The 17033-nt window shown below is 36.7% G+C and overlaps 1 long non-coding RNA gene across 1 annotated transcript; it reads right to left on the bottom strand.

Moving 5' to 3' along the window:
- Positions 1-3241: 3241 nt before the first annotated feature.
- On the bottom strand, positions 3242-16989 carry LOC137482165 (uncharacterized). The gene is made up of 4 exons (XR_011003916.1): positions 16305-16989; positions 15760-15879; positions 12835-12977; positions 3242-3687 (listed from the first exon to the last, which is right to left on the bottom strand). It is a non-coding gene; the product is annotated as an uncharacterized lncRNA (long non-coding RNA).
- Between the last annotated feature and the right edge of the window lie 44 nt (positions 16990-17033).

The raw sequence follows: 17033 nt of genomic DNA, 5'->3' as shown, positions 1-17033 counted from the left end.
TAAGAAAATTACTGCAAAACATTGGTTAAGCAATAGGGATTCAAAACATGCTTGATTGCAACTCTAAATGATTGATTCCAGCAAAATTGACAGACATTTTTGAAAATTCCAGAGTTACCCTTATGTTGATAATCTTTCTGTCTGAATTTGCAAAGTGTAATTTCTTTTAAAGACTTTACATGAAGAGCGAAAAGTGACTTCTGATATAATTTTAAGGGAATGATACCAGAAATTCATTAACTGGCATATAAAACCTATAGTTCAGACTACAGCTCTATACATCTCAAAATTTAATATAGTTCTAATTAGGGTTTTATTTTCAGAACACACATAATTCCTCCTTTCAAATTAGCCATTATTAGTGAATCATTCTTGACATGGTATGCATTATAAATACCAATTTTTGAGAATGGGTGATCTTGACTTTCTAGCTGCAATCTTTTCACCTTCCACTGTGTTTGCTTATTCCTGTGGGATGCTGAGAACCCTCAGCTCTCTCTGTCTTCCGTACAACCAAGCTCTGAGCCTACTTAGATTCTTTGATTAAAAGTTTGTCCCTTCTTTTGCTTTGTGCTCCCAAAGGCTTTTCTTCCAGGCAGCCCACATTCATTAAAGACTCAGTGGAAAACACATGGGACAAACTTAATTGAGCAGTGCCAGTCCAGAATAGCAATGTATGTTCAGTGAGAACAAGGTGCAAGACAGTTGGCGTTTTGGGAATTGTAAACCATCACCAAGGTCTTCAGAGACAGGTGCATTTGCTGGAGACAGCGCAGTGTGTCAGGGGATATTGTATCTCTCTTCTGTAGAAACAGGGATTTTAAAGGTTACTGTGTATCTTTCCCCATTACCAAATATCAGACTACTCTTGAACTATATATAGTATACACTGTAGTCTTCATCCCGTTGCTTATTCCAGATAGTTTGGGGTCTTTTTTTCTATTGTATGCTACAGAAATGGACTTTGGTCCTGTTTCTGCATTTACTGAGATACATGAAGTGTGCCATCCACTTAAGAAAAGAGCAGATTGAAGGAAAAAAACCCAACAGTGTTACTTGGTGTATTGAGTAGTGTATGTACTACCTAGAGTGATAATACCTCATTGATAGCTAGCAAGGACTTTTACATGTAAATTAAGAATGAAGTATAATGCAAATTATTCATCTCTGATCTAAAATATTTACATTCTTAACTGAAATACAAGTGTGATTTGCAAAGTTACCATAAATACTACTGACTTAGGAAAAAAAAAAGTACCAAGTAGACATAATTTCCCAATAAGGTGATTCAGCAAAGAATATTCGATCATGGTGAAACAAATTGTGCATCTATTTCTCAAGTGACTTTAAGGAACTACAGAATTAGGATATTTATTTTTAAACGCAAATGTTAATAAAGTTCTGGATTTCCCCCTAAGGACTAGAATTTCTTCTCATTGGCAAAAAGTCATAGAACATGATATATTTTATAAAAATGGTGTTCTAAGTAGTTACAGTAGAAACTGCAAAGCTATTTTTGATCAACATACAGATATACACAATATACATAAAAAAGGGAAATTAGATATCCATATGTGGATGTATTAGGTTTTGATGCAGCTTTTCCATGTTTCCAGATAAAGAGATATTTGCAACTTGTGTAGGAGTCCAGAATCACGAGGCAACCATCAGCAAATAGAACCCCAAGTCAAACAAAAGATTGATGCATCCTGAATGCAAAATAATCCAGCTGATAATCACCAGTGCTACTGGGGATGCAATCAGGTCACTGTTTTGTTTCCTAGATATTTTTTTACCTGTTTTCTGAAAAAAAGGTGAATTGAGAGACTGGTTTTTCTTTTTCCCACAGAAAGGAGAGGTGATGGAAAAGGTTTGCAGCTGTTTTTGAAAGAGAAGGAACTAAAGTTTGATGTGTTTTAGAACCAAAATGGATGAAGTATGAAGTTAAGACCATTATGGAGTCAAAAGGATCTTGTTTAATTTTTAATTTTAATATATGTTCAACATAAAAAAAAAAAACTCTATTAGATAGCACTGTCCCAACTACATAAGCTCATCTCTGAAAATTCCAGAATCTACACAAAAATGAAAAATAGCAATTAAAAGCACAAGTATCACACCATTTCTACTTTGTAAAGCTTTTCAGTATCTGTAGGAGCCATCTCTCCTCATGATATTATTGAATCAGCCACTGATGTTTGGTGGGTTAGGCATATGCTGATGCTTTTTTCTCCTACTTTACTTGTAAAACTGTGACTTGTTTGTAAGTCTATTCTATTTTTAACTGGATTTCACAGTCATTAAAGCAATTTTGTTGTATTTAATTGGATGGTTTTTCACCATTCTGGTGGTTTTTAAGAACAGAAATAGCAAAAGCTTGATTGGATGGCCATGCTTGAGAAGGATCCAAACCCAATCTGTTGTGAAGACGGTGCTGGATGAGTTTGGTTGCAGGTAAAGAATGAATATGCCATTGAGCATTTCACTTTTAACTCCTTATTCGACTATCATGAGCCCAAAATCTCAGAAATAGGTCACAGAAATTTTTTATAGGTTGTCAGTTAAACTGACACTGTGCTGCCTTGCAGGAATGATTGATACGGCAAATGAAATCGTAACATGTTATATGCAGCTGATATTTTTGAAATTTTTCTCTGCAGTCCCACATTTGTCCTGTTTTCAAGAACAAACTTATAACTCCCATGCTCTTGGACATAATATAAATAAAAAGAGAGAGTGAGATTGTAGGGGGAATTGAAACTAAACTAGATAAGTTTGCAAAGTATCCTACATGTAAAAATTACACAGAATTTTAGACAGGTGAATACATTAATATTCTTAGTGTTTAATTGTTTCATTCATTTCTGAGTGTTGAGTGACAGCCTTTGAATAAATGACCAGCAAATCTTTTTCTTGGATGCAAAGCAAGAACATGGTTTTTCACTAGTGAAATGTCAGAACCTTCAGGATTTACAGTTTCTTTGATCAACACATGTACAATTTAAGAATATATTTCCATCAAAAGGACTCATAGTGGCAAGGCAGAGTAAGATTTACATACCATACAGCTCAGTCATATAATAGCCTTCTCAGAGCTATTATTTAATATAGAAGAGGGTATGTCAGGAATCCTAAAAGCCTGCTTTTAACACTTTGTTGTTTTCTACATTATTATTTCTTTCAGAAATTACACATAGTTTTGCCACATTGTGTTTGAGGATGAGAAGGATGAGGATGTGTTCTATGGGCATAACTTGCCTAAGTGAAAGGTCCTTCTTCCATGCCAAGAACCTGCTTTTTAATCATAGAATCCCAGAATAGTTTGAGTTGGAAGTTAAAAATCATCTCTGGTTTTGTTGAGTCCCAATGCTAGAAAATACCAGAGGCCAGTAGTCCAATGGAAATGTCCTGATGCAGAGTACAGCTTATAAAGCAATACACAGAAATGTTTCTGCAGCACAAGTGTGTTGTTGGATACTTCAGTGACCAAATCTTCAATCTTTCTGGCCAAATATTCACTCTGTTGAAAGTTTCCAAAGGCAGTTGGATAGTAATTGCCATCTGCATTTGCTGTTTTCTCATCTTTCAACATCTGGCTTTGCTAGAAAAGCATTGTCTTCTCTGAAAGCATTGACTTCAGTCTCCCATGGCTGGTCATTTGATGAAACAGGTTTATTATGGGGGTTCCTGAGTGAGAAAACAAAAACAGCAATAAAAAGAAAGCAGATTGGCAGTTGCTATGGCAATTCCATCCTTTGCTAGGGTTTGATATAAGTCTTAGGAGCTAGGGGAAATGCTTGGAAATGATAATTATTCTTTTTTCAAGGGAATGTAATTTTCCATTGTGAACAGAGATCATAAAGTCAACAATTTAACTGGTGCAACTGGACTCTAAATTTTATATTATCCATTTCTTAAAGAGGGGCAAGGGACATTTTCTGTAAAATAGTTGTATTGTTACCTGCATTTCCAATTATGTACTGTCAAATTCTATTTCAGATTATTGGCTTTTTTTACAAGTGTATATTGGTGACAATGGTTAATAATATCTGAGCAAACAAAAACCCAGTAAAGTGTACTATTTGTGGCAAAGAGATTCATTAATTTCAATATAAAGCATGGTGCTAAAATAACTTAGTTTTTTTCCCAGAACCAGAGAGGAAATCATTAAGTGAGTTTTGGGGCATAACTTTGAGGGATGATCTCTGTGGATTTCCTGAAAATGATATAAAGATGCAATTATGTGGTATTTATCCATACTGTACATTTAGTAGATTAAAAAAGACTTCCAGATTAGAAGTTTGATACCAACCTGTTTTTTTCTAAAGAAGAAAATTCTAGTGATAATGTACATACTACTGCTACTAAACTTATGAAATAAATCTGGGGTAAGGGTAGACTAAAGGAATATGCAATAATACTCTCCCCCATTTATTATTCCATTTCCACAGGCACCTAAAGGCTCTTATTTATATATTAATTTCTTATTCTGAGACTCTTATTATATTCGTATTTATTAAATATTTTGCAGTGATGGAATATCTCTAAGGATGGATATTGAATAAGTTTAGTTGTTATTTTGGAAGTGTAATTATTGAAATTTTCTATAGAAACTGCAGCACAACCACAGGACATCAGTTGTGTATCACGTGATATTTGTTTTCAATAAATTTGGATTTGTAAGAGATAATATTTGTTGTTAAGAAGAACAATTGATTCCTACCCTCTCTTTTAAAATCAGTGTACTTATAAGAAAAATTTAACTTTTATCATTTGGGAATAGTTGCATCCAATACCCTGTATTTTCTAACACAGATGTTAATACTGGGGGACATACAATGAAATGCTCTCTGGAAATACAAAGGAGACATTCTAGGAAAATGAGCTAAGAATGGAGAAGAAGTCATTCAAAATAACAAGAGAGGAAAATATGGAGTCTAGGTAACAGCTGAGTCACTGTGTATGCTGAAATAAGTCTGTAAATTCAACCAAATAATTGTCTGGCTTTACTTTCTTGGGTTTTCTGCAAGGAGATTTTTCCTCAAAGTATTTTGACAAGGCAAGATATTAGTAATTTTTAGAGCCTCATTTTATTTAAAGATATTTTTTAAGCATATGACAGGAGAACGCAGTCAGATTTTGAATGATGCTTTTGTGTCCCACCAGAGTTGTATTCTAAAAGAACTTCAAAGGAGGGGGTATACTGTATGCCACTATTTTCCTATTTTGATCCAAGAGATTATGATTTACAAAACAAAAACTACAATCAAACCACAACACAAAAGGGAAGAAGTTAATTAATTGCAAGGAGGAACACTTCAAAGGCTGAACATGATGTCTTTCTCTCTGGTTAGTACTATCTGCTTCTGATTCACACAAAAGAAAGAAAAAGCAACATTCTTGTGTGCTTCAGCTCTGAGGTACACAGGAGTATTGGACACTTCTGTGGAGAGAAGACTCTTCATGCATGTGGATGCATTCCACCACTGAGGACGTCTGCTCCTCTTTGTCACCAAATGTATAAGGAAGCCTTTAAGTGAAATTATTTTTTAAAAAAGAGGGTAAATAACCTCTGTGTACTTCAGAAATATGTATTTCAGAACATAAGGGATATTATCTTAAAATCCTCATATACTTGCTTTTTCTGGGAGGTTTCAGGGCTGGCTAAATAACATTCTTGGAACAGTACTCGCTTTCTATTTGTTATGGGACATTACCTAGCCTTGGAGATGACCCAAAGTTGTGCATAACCTACCTGCACAAATTTTCATACCCTGGTATGCTCTGTATGGAATGCCCAGGCATGACTGAGGGGTGCACTTGTCCAGTAAGTGACCCCAAATGTTAAAGATCAGATTAATTCCTCCTAGGGACTGTGAGCTGGCAGCAACAAAAGTGTTACATAGCACTTTGCAGCTTGAGAATCCATTAGGAGATCTCACAAAGAATATTTCTCCAAGGGAGACCATCTGACCAGTAGCCTGCAGCAGAAGTCTTAGAGGGGAATTACTTTGCATGCTAACATGCCTAGGCTTTTTGAATAATTTGTGTTGTAGAGAGATGCTCCAAAAAGAGTCCAGAAAAGTATTTTCTCAGGACTCTGAGGTGGGAAGTTAATTAAATTGTGTTGATTAGCATTTTATAGCATTTTCTTTGTATTACCATCCAGGCAGGAATTTCCTGTTGGTTATATGCCATAATCCAATGAAGCAGTTTAATACAGTGGAGCACACAAGTGCCGGTGTTGGTGAGAGCAATTTGTCCTCTGGCTGTCTGCATTACAGCTTCCTCAGCAATGGGAATATACATACAAGAATGCAGATTTTTTCTTTCCCTGTAATGGTCACAGATGTGGATGTGCTGAAGAGAGTTGGAAAAGGTCTGCAATATTCAAGACAGACACAGAAGGGCATCTCTAAGTCTGTAAAGTTGTTGCAAAGTTTTTTGCCATCTGTCTCACCTGGAGGTACAAAGGTGAAGGAGGATGGACTGATCTAACAAGAGGATTATACAAGTAACTGTAATGTTGGAGAGTAAAATTTCATCTCTGCAGGGTCTGGCTCTATGCAGAGATGACCCTGAGCACTAATCCAGAGCCCAGTGCTCTGCAGAGGTACTCTAGTTAAGGTCTTAAGAATGTGTTGAGTCTTCTCAGTCAATTGCAATTGGCTGCAGAGGTGTGGAACAATTATTCCAAACAGAAACACAGCACACATATGGTCTCCTTCCCTAGCATCCTAAAATCTGGCAAAGCAAGGCTTGCATTCATCAGGCTTGACCCTGTGTGCCATGCCGAGGGATGGAAACATTTTGAGTTGTAGCCTGCATAAGCAAAGAGGGTCAAATCCTTTGGCACTCTCTGTAATGAAGAAAGAGAAGTAACAGTGGGGGAAGAGAAAAAGCCAATAGGTGGAAGAAAACAAAGCAGTGGGAGGTGTTCTGGAGCATCTAAATATCTGGGTGCAAGAGCACCAGCTCAATAACATTATCTTTCCAGCCTTGGGTAATGGAGGTTGCCAAAGTGAGGCATGGATTATAGCAGCTTTGGGAGAAAAACAGCAGGAATAGGAAGGATTTGCACACAGGCAGATACTTTCTGAGCAATTAAACCTTTTTAGGTTTGCAGGTTTCTCTGTGGTAATGTAATTCTGATACAGTTTTACAATGTGATAAGCTTGAAGAGAACAGGGATTTCACAGTAAATGGAGGTGCAGTGAAAGTGTCTTGTAAGGTTCACACCCCATATATCAATGTATTAAAAAACCCAAGTAATTTTGTATGATATCTTACATTTTAATGTATTAGTTAAAATATGGTTCATGGTCTAAAATTAAACAGCCTAGGGTGATCATATGGTAGAGGATAAAATATTCATCTCATTATAATTACAGAACTTAAATATAAAAGATTTAAACCTAGTAATGTTGCATTTTGAAAAAAAAAATTTTAGTGTAATTCTGGGGGGTTATGTGAGCAACATCCACTCTAGGATTTTAAAATATTTTTTCCTAGCCTTAATAAATGCATTTTCTATAGGACTGAACTTCTTCTTTCCTCTATAAAAAAAGCAAACTAACAGTGTACTTTTCACTGAGTGGCACAAAGAATCATAGTACAGAGAATTTCCATATTAAAATGTATATTTGCAATAATACCACATGAGTAATGGAAGCAATGGCTTCCTTCCCTGCCAAAAATATACACACAGCAGAAAAATCCCCTTGAAGTCTACACAAGGAGAATGTGAAAAATAGCCCAGAGAAGAGTAATCAGAGGCAAGATAATACCAGTTTGCAAACAGGAGAAAGGTTGCTTAAGAAGAAATATTCTGGGTCCATCCACTCTTATTCTAAATGTAGCACCCTCAGAGGACATAAAAAGCCAGTAATTTGGACCAAGAAACAGCAATCCACCTTCATTATGTACTCCCTCCCCTGCTTATTGGACATCTTAGGCACAGCAATTTTGGCGAGACTACATGGCTGGGAGTTATCATGGAAAAAACATTGTTATGAGAGAACTAGAGAACCTGCTTAACTTGAAATGAGGACAGCTCCCATTGCAGCTGTGATTTACTATTAACTGCAATGACACCAAGGTTTCCTGACTCAATAGCCTTTGAAGCACAACTTTCTGGCCTCTCTATGGCCATAAAAAGCCATAATAATGTTATAATAGGATTTTAGATTGGAGAAAGGATGCAAATTTACAAAATTCAAATTCGAATACCACTGGGCAGGTTTGTCATAAAAAATATATGGCTACAGACAAAATATCAGCAAATCAAAATATTTGTAGTTATAAACTTAACTCAGATGTCAAAAATGCTTGTAAAGGGCAGGGTAAAATCAGATACACATGAAGAAAGCTATTGCCAAACACCTCAGTCTTTTTCAACCTTTTCAAAATCTGCAAGGAATGGTTTAAGCAACAGCTCTAGTAAATAAATACAAATTACACGGGGTATTAGATGTATATACTTTTCCTCACTTTATCCTTCCATTATTGCAGACAGATGCTATTCACCTGGAGCATGCTTGTTTAATTGTGTAGCATTTATGATGTTTCCTTTGAATTTTTTTGTCATGTGAGCAACTTCTTCAGCAAGAACATAAGCTTCTGGCTCTGTTTTATACGCTGAATTTCATTAAGCAAGTGACACATAGCTGTCTGGGAGGTCCAGATCAGTGCCCACTCATTAATGTCTCATCATTTTAATGGTTCTTTCAATTTGCAGTATTGTTATTTCATGGTTATAATACCCAGCAGTGCTAAAGAGCAGCCAAGAACAAGGGCCTGTCAGGGAGAGGTCTCTTTTTGTAACAAAGAGAGGCAAAAGGGTGCAATTTTTTTCAGTTTTTTGAGTACTTGATATTGACTGTCAATCAGGTTGTCATTAAATATAGTCAAAAATTATGATTTTTCCTTCAGTCTTGTCAACAAATGAAATGCCATTCTGCTCCTCATGTTTCTCGACTTATCTGTTCAAAATGCTGTACTTTTCATGAAATTGAGCATATTCCTTGTATCAATGGTTATTTTTCTGTTTTTGTAATTAGATACTTGATAAGCCTCCAGCCACTTTGACTCTATTCTCCTTTTCCTTCTTGTATAAATTAGCAGAATAAAATAGAAACCTATACTTGTGTCACAGGCTGATATTGAAGTCTAAGCTGTGCTTTTCTGGTGTCATGAAGGATGGGAGAGTTTGAGCAACTCTTTCCTGAAAGAAATAATAATTCCTCTGGCAATAGATTGCTTGCTAGATGAGGTAAAGTGAGCATGCTCTGACCTGACTTCCAGTTAATTTTGTGCAAAAGATTTGAACTATTTACATTTTTTTGAATCAGAAAAAAAGTATTATTTGCACAGAGCAACTTGTGTACAGTAGATTTCTGGAGCAGATGTGCAGATGTGTCAATATTCCTGCTTCACTGCCTCCTCCATAACAATTGAGGTAAAACTTGATCTTCTGTCCAACAAAAGACATTGTGACTAAAAAATGGCATTCTCAGGGCTGCATCCAATGCTGTAGCAACAGCAGCAAGAAGAGAGGAAAGACTGCATAATCTCTATTTATGAACAGCCCTTTGGCTTTCTCCCATCCACATACCAAAGTGAGTAAACCGCTATTAATCTTAACATCAGCAACCTCAACCGGAAATTAGACCATGTCCATTATTTATGAGGAGGGGTGGAAAGTAAATAATCTTTTTTAGCATAATATTGCAAATTTGGAAAGAGATATGCATGTTTTGAGTGATATGACATAGAGAAATAAATCTTACTGCTCTCTCAACTTAACACATCGGATTCTAAAGACATAAAAGTGGTTTTATTTGCTGCATCCCATTTGATTACTTCCCCCTTTTGGTCCTACATCTCAATACATTTACTCTCTGTTGTTTTGCAAGAGACCAAAGTAAAGCTTGGGTGTACTATCAAGATGGAATAAGGACAGTATGGGCCCTAAGCCTCCTTTCAATTACACCAATGTAAAGGAAAAATTTAATTGAAATTACATTTCCTTGGTGCAACACCTGCTGACATCAATATTGCCTCTACTATGAATCTAGTAAAGTCAAATATAGTTGATGTTGATCACTGTGGGCAATGGCAGCACCTGCTTTTCCATTGACCACATCTGAACATCAGGCTACAATAAGATTTTGCTGCTTGTTAGTCTGTCATTGCAAATCTGGTGCTTTGATATAAAGCAGAAAACAAAATAGTACAATAAAGTTGTTGTTTGCTATTGGCAAGTTTTAAGGAGTTCTTTAACAGGAAGAGACATTCCTTCCCCATTCCTTCATGGTGGTTGTTTTTCCCTCCTTCACCCAGTGTCACTTTTAAGGTCTTGTTTCTTGAGTGATGGTGGAAAAATAAATCCTTTTGCAAAGAAATAAGGACAACTTCTTTTAATTCTGCTCCAGGCTGCTTTCTTTGTTGCTGTCACTCTGCAGCCACTTGCTATGAAACAGTCGGTATTTACAATCCAGAAAGACAACTTTTGGAATGTGTTGGAGGCCACCGACCCTAGAAAAATAAGCTAGCATTTCCATTTAACTTCTACCCTGGAGTCTTCTCACTTGCATGTTATGATTCATTGTCTACACAGAAAATCAAGCTTAAAAAAAAAAAACCAGACAAAAGGGCTGGATACACAAGTGTAGAGCAAAAGGGTTTCTTGCATATCACAGCATTTCTTGCCTGTCTCAAAGTGCTTTCTGGGGATGCTGATGTAAATTCAAACAGAAAATGCAGTTTTCTTAATGTCAGGGATATAGCTCACTCCCAGCTATGCCTTCAATTTTTGTAAGCAATGCTGTTTTTCTTCTCCCTCCACCACCCCCTTCCTACTGACATCCCTCCCACCCCCTTGCCTTTTTCTGCTCTGCCATATTTACTTTTGATCCATTAGCTTTTTAACGCAGTGTTTTCCCTTTTTACTTTCCTCAAGGAAGCTACACTCAAGAGTGTAGCCTGGAGTAATTTAGTTCTTCTTTGCAAGATGTTGCCTGTTAGAGTATATTACTATCAGTCAGATATTTTTCTACTCCATTGAGTGCTTTTCCCTATGCACTCCTTGCATTAAGGAAAAATTCATTAGCTGATTGACTCCTATCTCTTTGCCCACAGTGGCTGGTAATGTTATCTATGAGCATTCCATCTAAATCCCAGTCCAACTCGATGCTGTGTGTTCATGAAAGAGCAGTCTAAGGCTGTGTCTGTACTGAAGGATAGTGAGATCATGCAGGAGAAAACCGGGTCTTTGTTCAGGAACTACAAATTCCTTATGTGCAACACTATGTCCTTTTGAGAAAAGAATTTTACAGCTTCCTCACACATGCAGTAGGGCTTATCTTCTGGTAATGGAAATGGACATCGATCCACTGACAATACTGGAACTATTTGGATCCAAAACAATTAAGGACTTTGCCCCCTAATCCTGCTTTCCCATGCCTTTTCTCAAGGAGAGGCTTCCAATTAGAATACACCAGCAGCTGTAATGGTTTATCATCACTGTTCAAAATGGACACATCTCTGTGAGGAGCACTGAAGAGAGCAGGGCACACCTGAGCTGCAAAGACCATTGATATGGGCTTGAATAGCCTCACTGCACATGTGCATCAGCTTAGACATAGCACAGGGCCAGGTTATGCTGCTGTATGTATTCAGAAGTCAGCTGCTATCGCCACATGAGGCTGGAGCATATGGAACTGCCATCCCAGTTGGAGTTGTGGGAAACAGTCAAAATAGGGGTTTACATGGCTGAGATATATTCTGCTGCTATCTAGCACTGAAGTATGGTGGAGGATTGCATATCAAGGAGGGAGTCATCTTTGCTGGTGTCATCTGACTGCTGCTCTGGAACAGCAATGAAAAAATACCTGCTAAGAGGGTTTTTTTTTAAGGCAAGCTGCATATAAATTTCCAGTATAAGAGAATGGTGATTTCATTAGTCCTTCAAAGACATGAGAGTCAAGGGACAGACTAAAAGTAAATAATGCAGATTTCTTAGGACTAAGCTTTTTCTGCATCCTTTGCAGTATTCTGCCCTCTAAAGACAACTAGGAGTGCCATACAGAAGGCAAGGTAAGGCCCAGTTTCTTGCTCAGTAGGAACGATTGTTGGATTCCATTCTAGTGCGATTTTTTTGCCCCATGGCTTGGGGCTCTTCACCAATAAAATCACTGAAGTTCCAGAAACATAATTGCCACATTCATCTTCTATCCAGTCTTTCAGGATCAATAAAAGATTTGCATTTGAAATGTTAGTAAATTCTTAGTTCATCTGTATAATTTTAGACTGGCTGCAAGGTTACCAACAGGACCTTTTGGTATGCATTTGGGCATCCGACCTATGTTGTCAGTGTCATTCCTTCTCCAGATGTATGCAAGTTACTTTACTTAACTAGTTCCATCAATTTAATAACAAAAAATCAGGTTTTATGTGGCCATCGTAGATTTGCAGATAAGGACACAGAGGATATTAGCTGAACTCTTGCTTATATCTACCGCTTGGCAAAAATATAGTTTGCTGTAGATTGGAAATGTCCTTTTAGTGCAACCACAACAGATGTTGGCAGATAAACATAAAAGGCGGGCTGCAGGATGTTAAAAGGTCTTGAAATAAATTTGGACACATAAAATTATGTCACAACTATCACAAATAAGGTGCCATGCATCCATTTTTTACACAACTAGCTTGAGTTTCATGCTTATAAAGTTGTATAGATAAAGGTTTTGAAAGCAAAAAGCCTAAAATCTGACACATACAGCTGTATGCAAGCACATAAATAGAAGTGCATGACTAAATTGATAATAAAGGTACCTGGCTTGCTATTACTTTTAGACTTGCAGCTTACATGATGACCGGTGGCTTTGTAAACAACATTTCTTACACAGAAGAGCTACAGTGGGTCAGACAAGAAGGTGACCTTCCCTGGCATTTTTGGCAATGTCCAATAGCAGATGCTTTAGATAGAATATTGAAAAATGAAAAACATACAGTGACACTACTATCAGTATATCCTCACAACTTCTGTCTGTTTAAAGTATTAGAGGCAGCTCTTAAATTGGAGTTTGCATCCATAATTGCAATCTGTAATACTATTTGATTCCCATTTAAGGGTTGTGCTTGCATGAATTTGCCAAGCAATCTTTTGAATCTCTTAATACATTTGTTCTACTGTGGCCATCAGTTCCGCTGCTGAATTATTTTCTTTTGTTAAATTGTTCTTCTCTTTTGTTTCTTATTTATGTCCCTGCATTTAAAAATAGTGTGGCAATCTCAATTTCTCCTTGTCTCTAATTATTGCTTCAATATTTAAAGAATTATTTAAGAGCGCAATTTTCACTCAGGAAAAAATACGATTCTCTTGTTTCTAGTGTTCTTTGGTGTTAACTAGGCTAAACTTTCCTCTCATGTAGATACTCTCTGCTCGCTTCCAGGAGGCAGACAATGACAGCACCATATGTCTGTTTGTGATGTTCCCAGGTGGTAGGTAAGTGATTTCCAAACACAGGAACAGATTGGCGATGTTTTAGACTCCTCTCTCTCTAAGGAAAAACACTCCAATGTATCTCACTGTTGTAAAAGCAAATCAATTTCTTCAAATATTCTTAAAAAATGCTAAAATTAGCACACATCTGAGCATTTCAGATAAATCAAAATAAAGAGATTAATTCCCAGGAGGAGAATATGTCGTGGAACCTTATAGATCTCTTCCCTTTCTAACTTCTGTTATACTGTCATTCACGTTTTTAAAAATTTATGTTTCTGACAAACAGGAACCCTCTGGAACCTATTAGAGAGATGTAAGAAGCCTCTTAAAATGAGGGTGGTGTTCACTAATGGTACACCAGTACCTCTGAAAGTTTGCAAAGATTACTTGTCCAATCTGCCCAGCAAATCTGAGCACTAGGTGAGAAATACATTTGCTGCTGGCCTTAGGGTGCCAAATGTACTATTTATTCCACCCTAATGCATCTCCTTCACATTTCTGCTACTATTTCAAATTGCTTGTTAAGGAAAAGATGGCACAAATATGATCTCAAATTCTGACTTTTTGAGAAAGAAACAGTAAAATAGTAACCTACCAAATTTGATGGAAAAAATTTTAGAAGCTCTTTGGATTCAGGATACAGACTGCTGCAAAAGGGCCATCCATATGAGGAAAAGAAAGATCCCCAGAGCAGCTAATAGCCACTAACCAAGACATTCATTTGGGTTAAAAATAGATCTGGTCAAATCAGTATGTTGAATATGGAGCAAGGGCTCATGCAAGTGCCATTGTATCTGATGAATGCCTTACACTAAAATTATTGGCTTTTCCAGGATGGAAGTCTCTCAGACTCTTTGGATTCAGTTCCTGTGCTTTGTGTAAGAACTCCACCTCTCTTGGCAGCAGAGAAATTAAGCCTGATGAGATGCTTAGATCTCTCTTCTGCCTAGAATATGGGAGATTCAAGAAAGGTAGGACAGTGGATCTGTGCCTCTCATGTGTAAGGAGTTGGTTGCCTTGGTTTAGATAATCTCTGTTCAGCATGTTTCTCTTATTCCTGAGAAAATATTGGCAATTCTTTATAAAAAGAGCAGCCAACGACTGAAATCTCAGATTTTTTAATGCATTCTCATTTTCCAACCAGTTGTGAAAAAAGCATTCATCAAAGGTCCTAAATTACAATTCCTTTGTAAGGGCAGTAGGTTTTAATTACACAATACTTTTAAGAATGTGAAAAAAACTTCACTTTGTTGGAGAATAAGACCTGAGCCTTGTCTTCATAGTTACTGCTCCATCTAGGTAGAAATGCTTTACTCCCAAAAAAGGTTTCTAAACAATGCAATGATCATATAGAAATATTTTTTGTAAATTATGTGGCATGGCATAGATGTTCAAGTGGTTCAATATGGGATTATACTCATGATTTCAGCACCCCAGGGTAACTAATCCTTCCACTGTTCCTTCTGCTTCTTGTCTCATTGCCAAACACATATTCTTTCTTCTGTGAGGGCAATTCACTAAGACTTTTTATCTTTTTCTATCGTTCTCCTTCAAACAGAATATAAACCCAAGGCAGTTAGTCACATTTTCAATTCTTTTTATTATTGGGTTACAATTGCTCAGCACAGACTCTGCTCCTTTCTCCATAACTGAAACTAATCCTTAAGGGAGATACAGAATAAATTTGTACCTTTTGTAGAATGCCAGTCATGTCTGCACAATGACACAACAAGAAATTTAAAAACATGATACATAATAGTCTTCTAAAAACTGCACCGGGCATTGCTCAAAATTAACTTCCGACTGTTCCGATCTCATAATTTTTAGTGGGTACAGTAGTGGAGGTCAGTGCATTTTTCACTGGTGTCTGCATGACCATGAGATGAGAGATGTGTAATTTAGCATCATTTCATCAGAAGGATGTCTGTTCATGTTTACAGCTATTATTTCTATCCTGTGATATATTTTTGAGCTTTAATGTAATCAGATTTTACTCACCATGTAGACTAAGGGGAAACTGGCAACCTATAGGCACTACATGAAACACTTGTCACATACTGAGAAAGAAGTAAAAATAAATCACTTTTTTTCACTGCTAGTCTGCAGATGAAACATTTCTTTTTTGAAGTATTTCTGTGTAATAAGATTCTGAGGTTCTATTTGATTGTTTATCTTTATTATTTTACTTATAATGTATATGGGACTTAGTCTGTATAGATAGTTAAAATAGGTAAAATGAATGAAGTTTTTACCAGCCATGCACTGGGGTTTGAGCCGAGTCAAAAAATCTGAATCTGGTTTCACATTCAACTCTCCTTATGAGTCAAAGACATATGACAGCACTGAAATCACGAATTCTGGAACAGCAAACTCTGTAAATAAAAGGCAAGTATGGATATGGATGTCAAATTTAGATTCAGAGTTCAGATCTGATATTTTGATTTAAGTTAAGCTCCCTTTATCTCTTTCAGCTTTCAATTCAAAAAGGTAGGCATTGTGTACCCTGTTGTTAGATTCCCAGAAACTAGGCAGCTCCTGCCAGCTGCATTCCATTTTTTCATGCTGTGCTTCCCATCATCATTTTCAATAAATCTGCTATGCAAACTGACCTTGATATTTAATGAAGGGATAAACTTGTCTGTTGCTACTGAGATATTGAATTTAAAGCATGGGAAATCATGTAGTCTCACTTCAGTGCATTTTGCCATTGATGGTATCTCTCAGTTTACTCCTTAAACTCGGGTGGTCGCTAAAACTGGATCAGAACCTCAAGTCACTTCTCATTTTTCACCCTTACCTAGGCAACCTTTTCTGGAAAAAAAGAGTGATGTGTAGTACCAAAAGACTGTGCTGGTTTCTCTTAGCTGGTCCTGGCAAAGCTACTCCAAGGGATGACACATCTCTGTTATTCTCATGCAAAGCCAGTGGAAATGCTGCATGTTGGATATAGCAGTGAAGAGACAGATGATAATAGAACTGTACAATTAAGCAGTAGGCCAAGTGCTGATAAAATAGTCTGGTTTTGCTCCATTTGAGGATAAATCTGTGACTGAGTTTAATCATTTCACTTAATACTAGGAATTAATTAGGACCTTAAGGCTTGACCAATACAGTATAATCACTCTAATGATCTACCATGTGCAACCTATTTATGTCATGGAAAGGGCAGGGATAATTACAGGTTATAAATAACTTGGTAGACAAAACATTAAGGCAGAGACCTTTCATTGTGATTTTATATGAAATCAGTACCTTTTGATCCCTTTTCCCTTTGATTTCTTATTGAAGAAGAGATAGTAATCTCACATTAAAATGCTGCTTTTCACCTCAAAGCACATCAAAAAGGTATACACACATAGTAGCATTCATGTGTAATGTCTTACATAAATATGAGGCTTCTATTTGATAGGAAAGACCAAGGAGATGGAGGCTTAGAAGACAGAGTGGTAATATACCTCAAATAACTATTTTAAATTTTTTAGGCAATTTAAATCTCCAGAATTATCCAGATTGGTCTGATTCTGGG

Source organism: Anomalospiza imberbis, chromosome 1, assembly GCF_031753505.1.
Source record: "Anomalospiza imberbis isolate Cuckoo-Finch-1a 21T00152 chromosome 1, ASM3175350v1, whole genome shotgun sequence".
Classification (NCBI taxonomy): Eukaryota; Metazoa; Chordata; class Aves; order Passeriformes; family Viduidae; genus Anomalospiza; species Anomalospiza imberbis.
The sequence above is the reverse complement of the archived record's forward strand: the minus strand, read 5'-3'. Positions and strand labels throughout refer to the sequence as shown.